General features: G+C 42.0%; 1 protein-coding gene across 5 annotated transcripts in view; it reads right to left on the bottom strand.

The window, feature by feature from the left end:
* The window catches only part of NCALD (neurocalcin delta), a 364,376-nt gene that overhangs the window by 236,287 nt on the left and 106,626 nt on the right, over window positions 1-21,463 (bottom strand). For all 5 annotated transcript variants that reach the window (XM_064476919.1, XM_031439409.2, XM_031439412.2 and 2 more), the window contains exon 2: window positions 21,063-21,115. The gene's annotated coding sequence lies outside the window, so the exon portion shown is untranslated. The remainder of the gene's footprint in view (window positions 1-21,062; window positions 21,116-21,463) is intronic.

Raw genomic sequence — 21,463 nt, 5'->3', positions numbered from 1 at the left:
CGGCATGGCCTGCCCCTATGCCCTCCTGCTGGTCAGGCCAGCTCCAGGGTTTTCTCTTGTTGCACGACGTCAGAGTCCGGGTGTGAGAAAATCCACCAGGGAACATTCAGACTACATTTCCCAGGGGAGATTCTACATAGGAAAGAGGGAGCAGGGTATGTGGGCCTGGGGGAAGATGGCTAAATTTAGGAGCTGGACGGTGTGTGAGCAGAAGAGGAAAAGAGCAGCCAGTTAGCACTGAGATAGCCACATAAAGAGAGGAGACGCTTCAAGCAACTGCAGTGTGAAACAGAATTGAAAAAAAGAGAAAATGTAGTTTTAAGAAATTTCATTGCATGTTCTTTGAGAGTTACAATAAGGATAGGAATTAATTTTTTGCCATTGCTTTGGACTACTGGACATTGTTCCCTTGGATGTACTGAGACCAAACCTCTCACAGGAGCCTCAAATTTACATGCGGGCGTAATAAGTTAGAGAGGCAGCAATTTGCAGTACGTGGCTTCAGATTTATAACAAGAACAGATTATCATAAAGTGGTGAATGTCACTGAGCAGAGCACACAGCTTTCAAAAGAAGCTAAAATATTCCCTAGATGTATTCACTACAGCCCTTTGAAAAATATTTTGGCAACAGGTATCCAGAGCCATAAAAACATTGATCCCATTGGTGCAGTACTAATTCATCCTAAAGGCGAAAAAAGAAACGTTGTACACAAGAAGATGCTCATGGCAACATTATCTATAATAGTTAAGGGGAGGGGCAGTATGGGGGGAAGCAACCAACCAAAACAGGGAGTGTTGATTTAATAGAATGATATGACATTGTTTAAAATGATAATGTTGAAAGCTGGGAACATTTTTTTAAACTCAGAATACTGATGCTGACCATGGAGTGGTCCACTTCCAGCTTAAGGGACACAGAAAGTATCACTGCCCTTAGAATGATGGGCTATAGACCTGTTTGCTGATGCTTTGTGGCTAATCCAGGCTCCTTCAGGCTTTCAAAAACTCCTTTACTTTCCTCAGACTAAATGACTTCATGAGATTAACCCTCACCCAACGAACCTAGTATCTGCAGCTGCCCACCCAGTTTAAGGAGATCTGGGCCTGGCCCCTCTAATTCTCCCTAGTTCTAGTAAAAGCTTTCCCATTTATTCCTCTGCTTTTGAAGCTTTTTAAATTTCATGTTCCCTGACGATTGGATTCAGAGGGTTAATAAAGCCTTTCACAATACATTTCTCTCAGTAACAGCCCCAGCATGCCTGGGACAGTAAGCAGAGTCCTGGGAACAGTGCTCTTGTCTAGAGCCTGTGTGATCTCTGCCACATAACCTATGGAATCGGAGCTGGTTTTTCACTTAAGGAACTTGCAGAAAAGAAGAGAAACATAACATCTTAACACCATCCACTGATTCATTCCACAAATGACCGCCAACTATGTGCCAGACACCATTTGGGGCACAGGTATTATGTCACAGTCCTGACTTGCAAAAGATGTCAATATATAAATATATATATATATATATGTATAACTGAATCACTTTGCTGTACACCTGAAACTAACACAACATTGTAAATCAACTATACTTCAATTTTTAAAAAAAATTTAAAAAGGTGCATGGAACAGGTAATCCTCATAAAATGTGATGAGTGCCTTGCAAGAAAATGTCTGGGGAGACTGAGGAGACACAACTAACCCAGCTCTGGGTAAGTCAGAGAAGAGGAGATAACATTCTCCCTTAATTCAACCCTAAAGAATTCAAATTAACCATATAGGAAAAATGGAAGAAATAGGCCCAATTTGGACTCTGAATTCTCATTTCTAAGCCATATTCTCTCAGACTGGCCTGTCTTTAGGGCAAGTAATTCTCCTAAATATCGCCTCCAACCACCATTTCACTAACAGACCCCATAAACGTAATCTGAGGACCAGGTCCTCTCAGCACCCAGCAGACGAGCTAACCTTCCTCGCCTGCCCGCTGCGAGCCAGGCCCTCGTGCCAACCGCCAGTCTCGCCTTTTTCATCCTAGATGAAACGTTCTCTCTCCCTCTTGGTTAGGGTTTTAGTTTAGCTCTGTGAATGACAGTAGTCAGAAGTTTATTTTGGTTTTAAGAAGAAAGGAAGACATACTTTGTTATTTTTTAAGGGTGGCAAAGGGCACGCTGAATCATCTTTTGCCTGGCATTGTATAGACAATGTGCTATTTTTACAGAAAAGATTCATCTTCTCTACTTGTGATGGTGTCTTGAGAAGCCGCAGTGCGACGAGTTGGAGAAACCACACGTTGACACAGGGCTTGTCACAGCCACCATAAATCATCAGGCGCCCCTCACCCCTCCTGGAAAAACTCCCAGTGCTGCTTGCTCCCATGGGGCTGCGACCCTTGCAGCTTCACATCGGATGGGAATTTGAGAAGAAAGGAGTCAACACTGATCCTTCACCATGTAATCCCACCAATACAAAAACCCTAACCCTCAACTCTTATTTTAGCCTCTCCAATAAAATCTCAGGAGAAAAACAATTTTGAAATATGCAGAAGCTTTCAAAAGTTATCTCCTTGACGTAAACGGTACTAAGTTGTATGCCTGAGTTCTCCCCCCAAGGCAGCTGGGAGCCAAAGGAGCTCAGGGACAGCCAAGAGGGGAAGAGATTTTGATGCCAACAGAGATAGAGAGAAGGCAGGGCTGAGAAGATGGAAAGAAAAGAGTCCAGCCAACCATCAAATGCTAAGGAGCTAGGTAAAGAGGGCAGGACTGTGGAGGGCCCAGAACCAACTCAGAAGGCACAGCCAGGACAGTGAAATCCCCACTGTGCTCCTCCTGATGGCCCACTGCCCACCATCCCTGTCTATCGAAGAAGCAGTCCCCCTTGAAAATCCCTCAGGAAGGTGTCTCACCGGGGCCTGGCCATGCCATTTACCGAAAATTCTGGCACAGTTCCTTTTGGTTCTGGCACTGGTGTGAATTCCTGTTTCTCTGGTTGAGCACAAGCTGAACTAGCTGGCTTCATTTATGGGCCATGTTGTATGAAAAGTGCCTTATTAAAGCTCCATGTGGCAAGATGCTCACACCATGGAAGTCACGTGAGAAATGAAGCCATCCGAGCCAGGAGCGTGGGTGGGTGACCTGTCCTGATGGAAGAGCAGTTAGAAATACTGGCATTATTCATTTGTTCAGTGGGCTTGTTCTTTCTCTCCCCCACTTCCTCCTTCCCTCCCTGGACCCTAACCACATAGAGCTCAATTATGGTAGGGAAAGCTGTGTCACCTTTTCCGAAGGTTAGAATTCAGGAATTTCCACTACTAAGCTAAAATGTACGTATAATCTATAAAGGCTGAGACTATAAACCACTTCAAAAACATTAAAATATGTAAAGACAACAAATGTATTAGGGGCTGATAAAGAACATCAAACTATTAAGGAGATCTTTCCTGTTTTGTGATTGACAGGAAGGGCCAACATCCCAGCCCTGACTCTGACCAGCCGGCTGAACTTGGGCAAGGTAGTTTACAGCTGTGTCTTCTTTATAAGCAGAACTAATAATGGACTGTTGTGAGGATCAAGGAGTGAAAACACATGAAGCACTAAGAGCACTTCCTGGCACCGGGCCACTGCACTGCACGACTCCTGGGTGACATTCCCAGGGCTGTCTTTGCGGAAGGTGCCCCCGGGAGCCGTGTAGCGCACAGCCCAGGCCCAGGCCTGGTCCAGAACAAGTGCTCACTCAGCATTTGCTATTCTTATCACTTTAGGTGTCCTTACTATGTGCTGAGCAATGTGCCAAGCAATTTTAAAGAATTTTCTTGCTGAATCTTCAGAATAACCCTTCAAGGTGGGTACTTTTATTATTCCCATTTTAGAAATGAAGAAACTGAGGTGCAGAAAGTCTAAGTAACTTGCTCAGTATAAGCCAAAGCATCAAGATTCAGACACTGGTGGCCACATTACCTACCACTGCAAACAAACACAGTGCAGGGAAAGGGACACTGTCATTCTTAGATCAAGCCAACTAGTTTATGCAGTTAATCCACAAGCATGCTCTATAGGGAAAAAAAATGATAACAAATCACTCCCTTCCTCTCCAGAAGGTGCAGTCTAGGGCTCACTGGCTGCTGCCACCACCCTTGCCCTGACGCCTGAAGAAATGGAGCACTGTGCCCCAAATTAACAAAGACAACCACTTGTCCAGTGTCAACAAAGATCTTTCTGGGCCCACAGCTCCTAACAAGGGCACATGCCATTAGTTAAAAAAGCAGACCACTAGGTTGATAACAGAAAGGTCAAGACAAATACATCTGCTCATCAGCTGATGCACCCCTGTCCCAGCAAAGCTGAGGCACGTTCACTGCCCAAGGGGGATCAGAGTCTCAGGACTTAGCTTAACGGACTCCTGCTATCCAAGAAGTAATCCTGGGCAAGGATACCATTTCAAACTAGTAAATTTCAATGATATGTGAGAAGGACGGGTCTGACACAGAACAGGGGAGGGAGATGTGAAGCTTGGGCAAGTCCAGTCCTCTTGGCCCCGCCACTGCCCTCCCCTCTCCTGACTATCAGCTCCTCATGGCATTTGACTGCCTGCTGTGTTTGGGACAATCTGCACTTTCTCCAACTAAAATTTGGACAGACCCCTGGCGATGTATGACAGAACAGGCTCTGGAATCAGACAAACCAGGCTGAAATCTTGGCTCCACCACCCCACTGTGTGACATCAGAATTCTGGGTCCTCTGAGCCTCGGTTTCCTCATCTATGCATTTGGAACATGAATAGTACCTACCTAGTGGGACTGATTAAAGATTAAACCCATATCAGCTCCCAGAACTCCACAAATAAAAGCTGCTATTCAAGACTCTGGATTGATTAAAAGTGGTGACATATTTCTTCTTTCATTTACAAGAACATAGATATTCAAATGAGCGTTACGTTCTTCAAAACAATCACCTTAAAAATAACTCTAGGCAACATTTTTCCCCTAAAGCTTCCTTTGCTTAACACATTTCTGTAACGTCTCCTTTGGAGTTGCCTCTAGCGTGTGTATCTTAGGTGACGGCAAATCTCTTTCCTCTGGGGATGCATTATGACCAAGAATGACCGTTCAGAACTAAGCACAGTATCAAGAAGAGGAGCATCTTTCCAGTCAAATGTGAGGGGCAATGTGGTCCCACTCTGGTCCCACTACTGGTGTCTAGCTCTATCGGCTGCCACTGCTCCCCATCCTACACTAGAGTTTGCAACCTCACCATTCCCTGACCGAACAGAGCCGTTCCTGCCTTAGGACTCAGTGCAAGCTATTCCTCCTGAATGGAAAGGCACAACCTTTTGCCCTGATCCATCCAAAAATATCCTACTTATCTGCCATGCCCCGGCCCATATTTAGCCCTTCTGTAAAGTTTCTCTTCTGCCAGTGGGGTCCAATAGAATAGAAGTTACGAACACAGACACGAGAGTCCAACAACAGGGCTCAAGAGGAGCAGCAGACAAGATGGTGATGTACATGGACCACAGAGCCAGGCTGCCTGGGTCTGAATCCTGTGTCTACAATATGGCCATGAAAGCTCTGTGGTCTTAGTTGAATTATTTCACTTCCCCTTGTCTCGTTTTCCCTAATAGTGAAATAGGACAAAGTAGTAGCTACTTCAAAGGTCTATTTTAGAGATTATATACAGCACCTAGAAAAGTGCCCTGCAAATGTTTGTTTAATAAAGTCTTAGACTTGTCATCTCCTAGCTAGGTGACTTTTGGTGGGTTACTCAACCTCTTTGCATCTCAATTTAACTTTGTATGATTGTTGAGGACTAAATTAATATACGTGTGTAATTTGTCTAGTACTTAATGTAAGTAGTAAGATTTTGTAAATGGTAAGATTTCAATGTAATTGAATGTAAATGGTAAGATTTCAACAAAACAGTAGTTTTTTTTTTTAAAGTTAGTTGTTTCTTCTGAATTCCATAACATCTTATTTGTATCTCTTTTATGGCACATATCAAATGATAATAACCTAGACTGGAAACTCCTTGAGGACAGGAACAGCTATTATTATTCTGATAAAGGAAAACCTGTTCAGCTGGCAACTAGGATGTTGGGGGAAACTGAACGTTCAAACAGAAACCGCCACTTGCAAAACTCTGTTATGACTCACAAAATTTTAAAAATTGTACCAAACCATGACATGCAAAACAAAGTCCAGACTCTTAAGAGCAGCTCATTCACACCCACGGTATTCTAAACAAGACCGCAGACAAACTAACCTAACAACGACTCCACACAAAGTTACATGTCCCAAAGATAAGACCACAGTCTGTTTCAGCAACTTCCTATATTTCAAATTCTGACCATCTCTGCTAAGGCCACCCTACGACTAACTCCAGTCCTGCAAACTCTACATTCTTCCCTAACTGCCACCTGCTGGAACGCCCCACAGCCCCCCATGACATGTGCTCTGTCTTGCTGCAGCAAGCTAATAAACCCACGTTTGTCTGACGATGGTGTAGCCCTGGTAGTCTTTGTTTGGTGGACATTAACCCATATTGGTATGCCAAGGATTCGGCACAGCACCTGGTACAAAGCAATCCTTCTATAAACTGCATCTTTTTTTTTTTTTTAACATTTTTTATTGATTTATAATCATTTTACAATGTTGTGTCAAATTCCAGTGTTCAGCACAATTTTTCAGTCATTCATGGACATATACACACTCATTGTCACATTTTTTTCTCTGTGAGTTATCATAACATTTTGTGTATATTTCCCTGTGCTATACAGTGTAATCTTGTTTATCTATTCTACAATTTTGAAATCCCAGTCTATCCCTTCCCACCCTCCACCCCCCTGGTAACCACAAGTCTGTATTCTCTGTCTGTGAGTCTATTTCTGTCCTGTATTTACGCTTTGTTTTTGTTTGTTTGTTTTTGTTTTTGTTTTTTAGATTCCACATATGAGCGATCTCATATGGTATTTTTCTTTCTCTTTCTGGCTTACTTCACTTAGAATGACATTCTCCAGGAGCATCCATGTTGCTGCAAATGGCATTATGTTGTCAGTTTTTATGGCTGAGTAGTATTCCATTGTATAAATATACCACATCTTCTTTATCCAGTCACCTGTTGATGGACATTTAGGCTGTCTCCATGTTTTGGCTATTGTAAATAGTGCTGCTATGAACATTGGGGTGCAGGTGTCATCCTGAAGTAGATTTCCTTCTGGATACAAGCCCAGGAGTGGGATTCCTGGGTCATATGTTAAGTCTATTCCTAGTCTTTTGAGGAATCTCCACACTGTTTTCCATAGTGGCTGCACCAAACCTCATTCCCACCAGCAGTGTAGGAGGGTTCCCCTTTCTCCACAGCATCTCCAGCATTTGTCATTTGTGGATTTTTGAATGATGGCCATTCTGACTGGTGTGAGGTGATACCTCATTGTAGTTTTGATTTGCATTTCTCTGATAATTAGTGATATTGAGCACTTCTTCATGTGCTTTTTGATCATTTGTATGTCTTCCTTGGAGAATTGCTTGTTTAGGTCTTCTGCCCATTTTTGGATTGGGTTGTTTATTTTTTTCTTATTGAGTCGTATGAGCTGCTTATATATTCTGGAGATCAAGCCTTTGTCGGTTTCACTTGCAAAAATTTTCTCCCATTCCGTAGATTTTCTTCTTGTTTTACTTCTGGTTTCCTTTGCTGTGCAGAAGCTTGTAAGTTTCATTAGGTCCCATTTGTTTATTCTTGCTTTTATTTCTTCTAGGAGAAAATTTTTGAAATGTATGTCAGATAATGTTTTGCCTATGTTTTCCTCTAGGAGGTTTATTGTATCTTGTCTTGTGTTTAAGTCTTTAATCCATTTTGAGTTGATTTTTGTATATGGTGTAAGGGAGTGTTCTAGCTTCATTGTTTTACATGCTTAAACTGAACTTGAACAAAAGAATGGAGTAAGCTGACTCTTTTGTTTTCATAACTTATGAGCTCTGAAGATAATTCCACATAGAGAGTTTCAAAAATATTAAGAGCCCATCAAGCAGCCTTCAAAGGACTATATGTGTAATTTTTCCAAGCTGTATTCCTTAAAGAGCTATTCTCAACTGCAAATATGTAATCGAGAACGTTGATCAACAACCAGCCTTGTTGCTGTGCACTTGTACATTTCATGCATAATTCCTGATCTACCAGAAATCGAGGACACAGATAAACAAGCTAGTGGACATGGTCTGTGTTCCCACAGCACCTAGCAGAGGGCCTTGCCCATAGCAGCTGCTCACAGAAATTTATTCATTCATTACTGACAGGGATTTCACTCTGTCGGTAATAACTGGCTAAGAGGTTTTGAGCAGAGGCAGATCCTGATAAGTATGATGGTCTAGGAAGCATATGTAGCAAGAGCAAGGAAATTCTATGAGCAGGCAGGCTTGCGAGAGGTTATCTCAATAACCAGACCATTAGGAAGGTCCTTGCCTATGGCGGGAACAGTGGGGAAGGAAATAGATCTCTCTTGCAGAGCTAGAAAAGACAGCCACGGTGACTAACTGAGCTGGAGGGAGCCAGGAGGGCACCAGAGTTAAAAACGCATCAGTGTTTACCACCACAGAGATTTGGAAAATGATCCTGACACAGACAGGAAGAGAAGCAAAGGACAGAGATGGTCTTTTCATCAGTTCCAATGCTGATTATCCTGGAGTTCAGGTTCTTAACTCAGGTTGAAGCAAGCTAGCCCGGCCTTGCAGTAATCACCCACCTGCTCTAACACCGGGCACAGGTCAGATCAATAAGGGGGAAAAGGTCTTTGTATCCATTCAGAGTCACTAACTATAAGCAGCTTATTGATTCTAGCTACTCAAAGCCATGACAATCCTTCATAATGCACGATCGACAGATTTTTTTTCCTTTAGCTTTGCTCAAAATTGTGATTAAACTCATTTAAGCTATGAGAGTCAAAGACCTTTGGATTTTAAGCCAATTGACCACTAGAATGAATAGCTTAGGTTAATATTTTTTAATCTTTTGACTTAACGTTTTCATCATATAAAGAGAACAGCCAAGATAGCTGAAGACAAAGCCAGGCCAGGCATTTTTCCAAGCTAGGGAAAAAGGACATACAGTCAAGGCTAATGACGGTGAAAAATAACTGACTGACTGACATAAACAAAGAAATAATACTTTTTAAAAGCATAAGTTTTATTTTTCTGGAGCCTTTTAGATGAAGGTAGCTTTGCCTAATAATCCATCACATATATGGGAAGGAAAAGTGGGGTCAAAAGGACAAAAACATCACAGCACATAGGAGACTGACAAGCTTCCACTGAATCACAGTTAAAGTTTTGGTGTAAGGTATTTCGGAGGGATTGACCACCAGGAAAAGGAAGATCAAATACGAACTTCTTTTCCCAAGAATGCAATCTTCTGAGAGCCGCCAATTTGTCGCTCACTCAAAACCTTAGGCTGAAGAAAACATTCTCAGGCCCCTCTGCTGAAATTGCTGCAACTGATCTATTTTCAACTCTGCATCTCAGAGCCTCGCAGCAGAAGGTCTTAAATGATCCTGGGGCCAGGTTTGGTTAGAGCTGCCAGAAGCATTTAAAATTGTTTTGTTGCTCTATTTTTATTTTCAAATCATCTGCTACTGGGGGGTATGGGCTCCAGTGAATGTTTCTCCCAGAAACGGGCCTTCAACCACTTGGTCATCTGGGTCTATTCTCATTAAATAATTTATGCACAAATAATCAATGAACAACTGGAAATGATTATTTGGTAATTACATTTAGCTCCAACAGAAACAAGCCATTAAGGCAATAAGAGCATACACGTTATGATGGCCATTTTTAACTCTGTAAATGTCATCTGGGGCAACCAGTAACACAAACTATGCTGGTTCCCCCTCCTCCTTCAGGGGCCTTGGAGGTCAGATTCAGACTTCACATCATGTTAAAGGTCAATAATACCTTTCTCACCACACAGCGAGGCTAAGAAAACTCAAGAAAGCAGGGGGTGGTGGGGTGGGTATAGCTCAGTGGTAGAGTACATAGTTCCTGGGTTCAATACCCAGTACCTCCAATGAAAAAAAATGCAATTAAAAAAATGTAAAAATAATAAGAAAATTTTAAAGAAGGAAACTTGAGAAAACAGGTCTCTCTGCACTAAACTGTCAGAACGGGCTAGTGAGTAGGAGGTCTTTAAAACAACACAGCTTGCTCTATGGAAAATGGACATGCGCCTTAACTTAATGCTCTGCTTTGCATTTCCCCCAAACATGATGACACAAGTAATCATTTGGGGAGCTCGAATAGCAACAAAACATTTTGCTGGTTATTTCCCACCTCCCCCACAACACCCTGGGTCATGTTCTGCCTGTGCCCATGTCATCTATACTGTTGGCTTCCTGTTGGTTTTGACCAAAGGGGCCACCAGACAAAGATGGGGAGGTGGGAGGAGGGCTCCGGGGAGCTGTTCTCCCTGCTCTCTCCCCGCTTCCCTGCAGCATCTGAAAGCAGCTATGTCCCTTCATGGCCATGGCTCCTGTCCAGTGGCCCTTCCTCCATGATTGCAACCCTCACCGGGCTCCACTATTTGCTCCTCTTGTCCCTCGGCCTGGGGGTGGCAATGGCTTCCCATTGCTGCTAGTTCCTGGGTGCTGGACCACCCCTTGTTTGTTCCTGTCACCCTGCCCACAGGTCTGCAACAGTCCCTTCATTAAACGTTCTTCATTCAAACCGTCCGAGGTAAATTGTTTCCTGCCAAGATCCCAATGCAACCGCTTTGCAAAATTAATATAGAAATGTTTGTTTCCTGGCTGAGGACAGTGAACAAACACAAAAGACCAATATCTAAGAAAAACATTCATGGGCAAAACAAACCTCCACCATGTTTTGCCAAATTTGATGTATTTAATGTCACATAACATCAAAAACAGCAAAATATAGCTAATATTCCTCCTTGCTAACTTTTACTCCTTCTTTGAAATGAAGGGGAAAAAATTCTCACCTATTCTACCACCATCAAAAAAACAAAAACAAAAAACAAAACCTCCATTGAATAAACCCCAGGAAAAACAAAGTCTAAAGACTGGTGATTCACCATAAGTCCCACAGATGCTTGAGGAAGATGAGCTTTTTTCCCTGTTTTATCCTTTTTCAATTACAAAAAGAAGAACATTTTCTGAATCTTTTTTTCCTTGGTGCCCAGAATTTAAGTCACTATGCAGAATGGGTGACAACATTGCCTTTCAAAACCTAGAGCCAAGAAACAAAATAGGGGAAAAAAATAAAAGCACTGTTGTATCCAAACTGTATAAGGTGGTATGTGACACTCTTAAAACTTGTTATCAATTCTAAAACTGTATCTCAGACGAGGGCATTTCTTTTTCTTCAAAGAAGAAGTCTGGATATTTATTTATGTAGCTGGAGGTTACAGTTCTTTTAATATCATTAACTCACCAAAAAGGTATTTGTTGAATTTGCAACCAGTTGATAAACTGTATAGTTTCCAAGTCTAAATGTAATGTTTTTATTGGATTCTCTTTTTTTAAAATCAAGCCATGAGCCCCTAATAACATAGCAGCTATGAATTAATAACCAGAGCACAGGTTTTAACCCAGGCATGATTAACTAATCAGGCTATCTCTCCTGCGTCCTGCCTTCACACAGGGCTGGTTATTCTCACCTCAAGCCCTCTCTAAATCCATTCTCCAGATCCACTCTCCACCCTTCTTTTCTTCCTCTGTGCCCAGCAACTGTATCATCCATTCCCTGCTCTCTGGCTTCTTGTTAAGTCTCACCAGTGGGAGGCACCAACAAGAGATCCAAGGTAGAGGAGACAAAGACCCGTGTCCTCCACACACTGGAGCCTGAGAGTTCTGGCAGTGGCTGGTTCTCCAGCCACACATCCCTGACAACTGCTGCACTGGTGGCTCATCCCAAAGGGAGTAAAAGCTTCTCACTGCTCAAAGTTCCTGGTTACCTTACTATCCCTTATTGGTTTCTTCTGCCCTGCCTACATCTCTGAAAATAGTACTTTTGCTAAGTTCTCTCCAGACTCCTCCAGAGCGTGCCTTCTGTTTCCTGCTGGCCCCTGACTGACAGGAGAATGACTTGGGATGAAAAGCACAAGAGACAGCTCAGAAACCTGTCCCCCAGGCACTTGTCAGGTGTGCCCACGGTGTGTCCCTGACTTTGAAATTGCATGGGTTTTGAGTTCCAGTGTCTGAGAACCACCTGAAGAGCTTATTAAAAACAAAGATTCAAGAAAACCCTAAGAAACTATCACAGATCAGAGGAGACTAAGGAAACATGACGACTACATGTAATGTGATGTCCTGGATTGAACAAAAGAAGGACATGAGTGCAAAAGCTAGTGAAATTTGAATAAAGTCTGTAACTTAGCACTACTGCACCAATATTAATTTGTTAATTTTGACAAATATATTCTGGTTATATAAGAAGTTAACATTAGGGAAAGCCAGGTGAAGGAAATATAGGAACTTTCTATACCACTCTGCAACTTTCCTTTAAATATAAAATAATTCCAAAATAAAATGTTTATTAAAAAAAAAAAAAGCAGAATCCAAGACCGTGCACCAGACCTCTTGAATCAGAATTTCAGCTGTGGATACTTTAGCAGGTGGTTTGAGGACTAAACCTTGAAAAAGTACTGTCCCTAACAGACTTGGAAACCATTACCTAGAGTTGAGGTGAGGATGGAAACAACTGTTTACTGATGCCAAATTGCAGCATAACTACTTGACTATTTAAAGAAAAGAACCAACCAAAGCTTTGTCAAAGTTCACCTTCTATGCCAGTTAATTAGAGTGATTCATCCCTCGACCAGTCTCTGTATTTAGTTTCCTGCACAGAAACACTTGAAAAGGTACAGGTAATTATAGAAGCAAACAAAGAAAGTGACAGTAAAGTTCTTCCACTTCCTCCTCCCCCTGAGATCAAGGTTTCTGTGCAGTGCATGTCCTCTTTGCGTCCCCCACCTTTGAGTTTCCAAGAGAGCAGGGCCAACCAAACAGACGGATGGATAGTGATTTCCCTCATCTTTTCCGTGCTGGGTACCCTGTTTCTCTGAGTCTGCTTTAAGCTCCCCGAAGGCAGGAGCTCTATTTTCGGTTTCAGTGTTTTTCTACAGCTCCATTCAGTGTTCTTCACCCATTACTTTGATGGACTGACAACCTGCACTTCCTCATTAAGCCCAGATCTCTGCCTGTTTATTTCAGACATAATGCTTATACTCAGCATTTTCTATGCCACTGGGATGTGTAAGAAGGGGCTGGATAAAGGTGAAAATGCTGGCATTATTAGCACTGCTTTAGCAACGTAAGTGTTAACTGAGCATCTGCTGCGTGCCAGGAACTATTCCAGGCAGTGGGGCTCTAACAGTGAATAAAACAATCCCCACCCCAGGGAACTTAAAGTCGAGTGAGGGAGATAGATGGACTAAGCAGATAGTTAACAAACAAGATATAGGCTCTCCCTTACCATCCTCACACTTTGTTCACCATCACAGGGCAACTTAAAAAGGAATTAGGAACAGGAAGGGTAGATTCTAGTCCCTGGTCTAACTCTGGTAAGAACTGATTTTAAAGGAGGCATAATCTTTCTGACCCTCGATGCTCTCATAATTTAAAAAAAAATCTTTTTTTCTGCTTTACAGGGGTTGTTACATAGCTCAGCTAACAATGGATATGAAAGTGCTTTGAATACTGCGAAGTGTTACACAAATGCCAAGCGATAGAAATTAATGACTTAAACAGTCTTTGCCTACTAACTCTAAAGTAAAAAACCAGTGTTTCAGTGGTCTTCCCATGAAGCAGAAATTTCAGACAATAAGATTTTAAAAATAGCAATCCTTTCAAAGATCTTAGCTCTGTTGCTTTGGAGTTAGCAATTAACGAGAATTAGATTGACATCAAAGAACCGTGTTGGAGGGGAGAGGCTGCCCGTGAAGAAAGCAGGCCTGCCATTTTATTCACAGCAGACCCATTTTTGCTTCACTCTCCTTGAATAACCAGGAAGACTCAGCTATTTCAACTCTTGTCTGAAATTGAAAGCGATTTCTTAGCCAGAGCCATTCAACATTTCTATTTTATTCAAAAAGAAGCTTCCAGATCAGAGATGAAAGAAAAGTTTCTACAAGTCAGTGCTGGAGCAGATAAACCTGTGAGCAGTTTTCAGCAAATGTCTTATAAAAGATTATGCTTGAGAGAAGTTTTGAAAATCAGCTTTGCTGTTGCAGATAAATATAGCATCTATTCTCAGCGTCTAAGGTAGAAAATGTTCTATCAGAGCAGTTTGCCATCTTTGTGTCTGGAGAAGTGGATGAGCTTCTGAAGAGCTCTCTTCGGATGCCATGGTAACCGCATGATTCTGGTCAAGTCTGTTGTGTCTGGGGTACAGCTTAAGGAACCTTAAAACGCTACCTAAGAAAACATGCATTAGAGGCACTTCCGGTATGACTGAGCTGGACGGACGACAGTTTCTTCATGTGCACGTACACTTGTAAGTCTCAGCTGTGTCCCTGCACTGGCCAGCACTAGGGTAGCCAAGTGAATGTCAGACACCATCATAAAGAACTCATAGTGGGTGTGGTTCCCAGGGAGCCACAAGAATATATAGGAATGCTATTGTAACGTTTTAGCTTTTATGCCAAAATCTAAATTTCATTCTCTAGTTTCTGCTGTTACTTCAATTGTGGAAGTCTTTCATGAAGATTACTTCAGCTAAATAAAGGCGTGAGAAAACGCTGAATGCCAAGCACGGGAATGGTAATAGGATCGGAAGGAAGTTTAGGTTGTTCACTGGGTCTTCAAATGCACTGAGCCTGCAAAATCACGAAGAGTGGAAGGAGACCTCTACTGGCCTAGGGCACGGAGCGGCATGTTGGGCTTCACTGGTAAGGCAGGATCACATCCCGCACGTGGGACTCTCGGAGGTCTCCTCAGCCTTCCTCTTCGCTCTAGTTAGCACACACACGTGCATGTTTGCACCCCTGTCGGGTTCCAGCAGGAGTCACTTTGGAGCTCACCATTTCCAGGAACCAAAGACCACCTCAGTCATTTCTACATCTGTGAAAGGAATTTGATATGACCCCAAACGGTCTTGACAAAGCCCATGAGTGGGCTGACTTTCTGCAGGAAATATTTAGGAAGCACATGCTGTGAGCAACATGCTGAACCAGGAGCTGAAGGAGAAACAAAAGAAACATATCTGGCCCTTTTTTAACCCTTTGGTGGAGGAGACAAGACAGACCCACCAGAAACAGGTAGCATTTTGTTCTGTTTTTCTTGTCTCTTACCTGCTCTCCATTTCTTTGTTGACCTAATAGAGTCCTCCTGTCCTTGGCCTCTACCCATCCACCATGTCCATTAACTACTTCCTCCACCTGTGCAATACCCCCACACAACTGTACCCCTACACACACACACATGCACATGCACACGCACACTGGCCTCCCTTCCTTCTGTGCCCAATATGAGATGATTATGGTCTCTCCACCAAAGCCTCCATATCTTTATTTTCTTTTCTTCCCAACCCTGGATAATCCTGTATTCTGTGTTCTCTGCTCTAACACTGAATACTCTTGAAGTAAAACCATGTCACTGTGAAGATGCCTTCAACCAAACCATGAAGAAAGAACCCCTGGAGAATGTTGATTTCCTAATTAGGATGTAAGTTCCTGGAAGGCAGAGACTGTGTCTCATGCTGCTTTCTTAAGCACAAGGGCACTCCAGCAGGCTCCATAAATCCTTGTTGCAATGAGTTAACACCAAAAATAAAAAATTAGAAAAGAAGGGTCCATACTCATGGGACAAATAAACTGATTTTTTTAAACATTCACACATAGTTTATATGCAAATAGTTATTCCAAAATAAAGGATTCAATAAAAGAGCCTGAGAACAGACTAGTACTTAAAAAACAGCTGGCATAAGTTAGTCTGTGGATTTCAGAGTTGTAAATCTCTTTGAACTTATTTTATAATTTAGAATATAACTTAAGATGGTTCTTCCTGGTAATTAAAGCAATGCAGTGAGATCTCACCATACTACATGGCAACCACCTCCAAAGCTTCACCAGACAGAAGCCATCCTCAGGTCGTATCAGTGTTTCTCCCAGGGAAAAATGAAGGGGTCTCTCCATGTTAACCAGAAAGACAAAGACCAGAGGAGTCCTGAAATACCACACTTCAAAGAGAAGAAAGCCAGCATCCTATCAGGGCAACAGCCACGGCGAGGTGCAAACTTTCAGTGCGATGCTGCCGCCTGAGCAGGGGCCCCTGATGGGCTCTGGGTACTGAGGCCACACTGGGAATGTGGATGGCTCTTCCCTCACACCAGGGGCTAACCTGCCTCAGAGCTGGGTGGGGGCTACGGCTCTGCCAGGGCAACCGCACCCCGCCATCCTCATACCAGCTTGGCAGGAACAAGCCCAAATGTCACCTGATTATCCTACAAATGTAGTCATATCTGACAAGGGGCTGATTGGAAAGCGCACACCGTCATTTCCTCTAATTAAAGAATGCTCAAGAAAAACCAAAATGGCCACAAAGCACTGTCAGCACAACAATCAGCTGTACTCAGACCCAAGCTGAGCCCTATGCAGGAAGCAGGGCCGGCTGTTCTGGTTTCCAATCAGCGTGACAACAGGCGTCAAGGAAGACAAGGCTAAGAAGAGGGGCTGGAGCCTGCTGCACACCCAGAGTGCTGGCCTCCGACCCCCGAGTTGAGGGCAGAGGCAGCAGTTTGTTTGTTTGTTTCTGTGCAGCCATGGAGGGGGATGTTAGAAAGAACCCTGCAGCCAGCTTCCGAAGCAGCTGGAAGTCTACTGGCTGCAGCCCAAGCTGTCACTTGCCCTGAATGACCCTTCTTCTTCTCAACCTGAAACAATTCTACAAATCTTTCAAATCTACGAGCAGTTCATCACCATCTCTTTTGTGAGGGTTTCACAACTTCAACACATGTGAATTCCCCCTTTTCTCAACTCTCATAAGAAATTACCATCTAAATTACAAAGGTCATTAACAGTAGGAGTTGGAAAAATACATAAATAGACATAACACAACTGTCACAATAAGTCATAATGTGTGTATGTGTGTGTGTGTGTGTGTGAGAGAGAGACAGACATGTCTACATAACAATTATAAGGAGCGTCATTCTCTCCTTCCCAGCATGTCTGCCTAAACATATACAACAAAATGTTTTTCTTCCTAAAACTGATGGAAAGTGATCTCTACCCTTCACTAAATCCCTTCACTCCTCCTCAAGGGAGGAGTATTCAAACTTGAATTGCTCAGACTGAGTGAGGGAAAGTGCATGGAGGTCTGGACACTGTCCCTTCTCTCTGTTTCTGTCCACAGCAGCATGTATTTTTCTTTTCCATGAAAGAAAACTTCAGCAGTAAAAGTAATAGCATGCCTGATTCTAGCTGATCCTGTCCATAATTTAAGCTCATTCTCCAATCCAAGATCACTGTGAATAAAGCTGATACTTACCTCTGTGTCTATCTGACACCTGTATTTAGTTGTCCATCCACAGCAAACCCAACCCTGATTTCTTTTGCCTGACTCAGAGATACATTTCCCAGACTGCCTTGCAGCTAAGGGTAATCACTGAGACTAAAATATAATTCACTGGCCCTGAGAAACCAGGATAAGTCTTCACCTGGACTGATGCAGCTACAAGGCATGACTTTGCGCCCTTCTCTGCCTACCTGCTTGGAACATATCCACGATGGCCCCAAGCTGATAAGCTATGTTAAAACAATTTAGTGATATTGCCAGAACTCTTTAAATGAATGTCTCTTACTAAGGCACAGGGGATGTTGGGGGCAGGGTTCAAAATACCTGGGGACAAAAGCAAGGGTAGAGACAAAAGGACAGCAGGCACGATAACCCAGCAATCATGGCCAGCACTTTTTATGAAATTAAAGGAAAGAGGACAACTTAAGAATTGGGATAAATGTAAAATTAACCTTTATTGAAAGCTGAAAAAATAAGAGAAAACTAGAATTCTAGCAGCACAGTTCTATCACTGCATCACAAGATACAAAGTTTGGAAGATTCAAAAGCTGAAGATCTCTTGGCAAAAACCTTGACAGAGGGATGGGTCCTCACTAGAACCCTTTAGACCAGGTTTTGAAGCATCAGTAGAAACTTCACGCAGGGACTTGTTGCTTGAGCTGGAACCAAAGTGAGGAGGAAGACAACTGCCCCTAGGAGGCAGGCTTCAAAGGTCTAAGAAATCCCTTTATAAGAGGAAGCAACAGAAAAATCCCTGTTACAAGAAAGAGTCAGGGTTTTTGAGTGCTAGGAACAATTCAGAGAAGAATTGGAAATTAAGAAGCTTTAAATATGCATATAAATGATAATTATTCAGTTAAATTCAATAATTTAGCTAACAAATGCATTTAAATGTCTTAATTTGTGCACTATAACCCAGTTTATTCTTAAAGTAGGATTACCATCACAATATTTGGACTTTGAAGGATTTCAATTTCATTATTAAAAGCACAGTTGGCAAAAAAAAAGAAGAAAGAACGAAAAGAAACAGTGATTGTGTAAAACATGATTTTTCAAAGTGCACAAGAATTCCTCAGGGGCCTTGTTAAAATGCAGATTCTGATTCATCAGGTCTGAGCACGGGACCTGTGATTCTGCGTTTCTGACAAGCTCTCAGGCGAAGCCAATGCTGCTGGTCCTGCCCTTACGGAAGAACAAGGGACTCTCAGGCCCAGGATCCTGCACTGACACAAAGAAGAGGTCTGAGGGAGGAAGGGGCAGGAAACTCTCTCCCACTCAAGCCACCCAAAAAATTCAATGCAGAAATTAGATGCCATGAAGAGAAGCAGAAACACGGACAATGCCCCAATCCTAGACACACAAGGCCTGCCCAAGACTGAGTCTGGACCAGAAGAACACAGGGCCCCACCGCCACAGCTGCAGCTCTGCACTGAGCAATGAGGAGGGCAGTCCACCAAGAGGAGAGGAGCAGGTGGAGAACATGGACAGAGATTCCCTCAGTGGAACGAGTGCGGAGGGTCTGCTGAAAGCTGAGGATGGAGTCTGGATGTGAGAAAAACCTTCTGGTACACCAGGCCATGCTAAGCATAAGGTAAATGCAGCCCACCACTGGAAAACTTTGGAGTCTTGGGGGCTGAAAGTAACTACATCAAAAAGGGGTCCAACCCCACCCAAACTCCCTACTGACTACGAATCTTATTAACTGCTAATCAGATGGACTAAACCATCCTCACATCAGCAGCCTTGCAAAGAAGTCTGCCCATTTCTGGGCAGGAATATTATTTACTTTATTGTCTCCTACTTTTCTACTAACAATGTCCAACATTCAGTCAAAATTACAATACATTCAAAAAAATCAAGGAGAAAAAACCCATTGTCAAGTTAAAGCAACCAACAGAACTAGACAGAGAGATGCCCCAGGTATTGGAACAACTGAAGACTTTAAAATAGTTATGATTATTATGTAAAAGGCTCACATGGGAAAAAAGGATACAATCCAAGAAGAGATGGAGAATTTCAGCAGAGACATGGAGACTATAGGAAAGAATTAAACAGAAATTCTAGAAATAAAAATACAATATCAGAAGTGAAGAATTTCTTTGATTGGCTGATGATGAGAGACAGGACACAGTTAAAGAAAAGAATCAGCAAACTTAGAATTTCAATAGAAATTATCCAAAGAGAAATGATAATTTTTTTAAAAGTATCCAAGAGCTGTAGAACAATATCAAGCAGTCCAATATGCACATAATTAGGGTACCAGAGGGAGGGGGGAGAGAGAGGTGCCATGGTAATTAAAAGGGGAAAGGAATAGTTTTTTTTAACATATGGCCCTGGAAAATGTGGACATCCATATAAAAAAAATTGAATCTTGACCTTTATCTTACACCAGATTCAAAAATTACCTTGAAATGTATCATATAACTAAATGTAAAGCTTGAAGCTATAAAATTTCTAGAAAAAATTAACATCTTTGTATTCCTAGTTTTAGCAAGGATTTCTTAGGACACAAAACTGCTATCCATAGAAGAAAAAAACTGATAAACTGAACTTCATGAAAATTAAAAATTCTACTCTTTGAGTGACACTTTTAAGAGTATGAAAAAACAAGCCATAGACTGGGAAAAGGTGTTTGCAAAGCACACATTTGATAAAGGGTTTGTATCTGGAATATATTCTGTTACAGCACAGTGATGAAAATATAGATAACTTAATTTTTCAAATGGGTGACTAATTTGAATAGATACTCCAACAGAAATGTGTATATATAACCAAAACCAAAACTTACCAAAACTGACTCAAGAAGAAATTAGAAAACCTAAATTAATTAATGAAATAAATTCACAGGTAAAAATTCCTCCCTCAAAGAAAATAACAGTTCTCAACTGTTTTACTCTCATATTCCACCTTACATTCAAGTAGCAAGTAATTCCAATATTTTGAAAACCATTCCTGAGAAGGAAAGTACCAGAAAAGAAAATTGTATTCAATCTGAGGACTAAAACTAAATCTTAGCTAAATACCAAAAGGATAATGCATCATAACCAGGTTGGTTTTATCTCAGCGATGCAAAGTAATTTAACATTAGAAAATCAATTAATACAAATTACCATGAACAGATGAAGAACAAAAATCATTTGATCATCTCAATAGTTTAGAAAAGCATTCAAAAAAATTCAACACCCAGGGCAACCAACTTACTTTCAGCAAACTAGGAATAGAAGAGAAACTTCTTAATCTGATGTAGACTATTAGTAAAGTACCTCCATCAAATGATGTTCCATAACTGATTGAATACACTTTGCCTACTCTCAGATATTTGGATTCTCTCCTCTTTGTTTTATGCGGCAATTATAATTTATGCTGTGATGAACATCTTTGGGCATGTTGATGAAGTTGCCTAACCTCTCTGTGTCTCAAATGCCTCATGTATAAGATTGAAATAAAGTACACCTAACTTACAGGGCTGTTACAAGGATTAAATAAGATATTGGATTTGAGTCTTAGGGAGGCATGGGAGAAAAGCATGGTTCATAAATCTGAGGAAATTTGTTCTGTATTTACCTGACGGAGGACCTCTTAAAGCACACTGCAGGCTCAAGTCAGAAGAAGTCACTCTGTCAAAAATAAAGAAAGTTATTGTCTTAGGTTGTCAGGAACAAAGGACATAATATCCCAGAAATGCAGTCAGTGATGGGGACTATTGCTTGCTGCAGGATTCCCTTGCATCATTGCTATCTTCCACCCACTCCGGTTTCCACTTCCCTAATCAAGTGAGGACGACTCCTTCACCTGCCCTTGATCTACAGCCTTCTGTTCTCACACAGCACCCAGAGTGATAATTCCCATATTGGAGCAGGACACACCACATCCTCCCTGAAACGCCTTCCACAACCCCTTCTCATTCATGAGCTAAAGGCCAAGCTCCTTATGAGACCCATTGTCGGAAGTCTGCCTACTTCTCT

The sequence above is a fragment of the Camelus dromedarius genome, chromosome 20, assembly GCF_036321535.1.
Source record: "Camelus dromedarius isolate mCamDro1 chromosome 20, mCamDro1.pat, whole genome shotgun sequence".
NCBI lineage: Eukaryota > Metazoa > Chordata > Mammalia > Artiodactyla > Camelidae > Camelus > Camelus dromedarius.
This window is presented reverse-complemented; position numbering and strand designations above follow the sequence as displayed.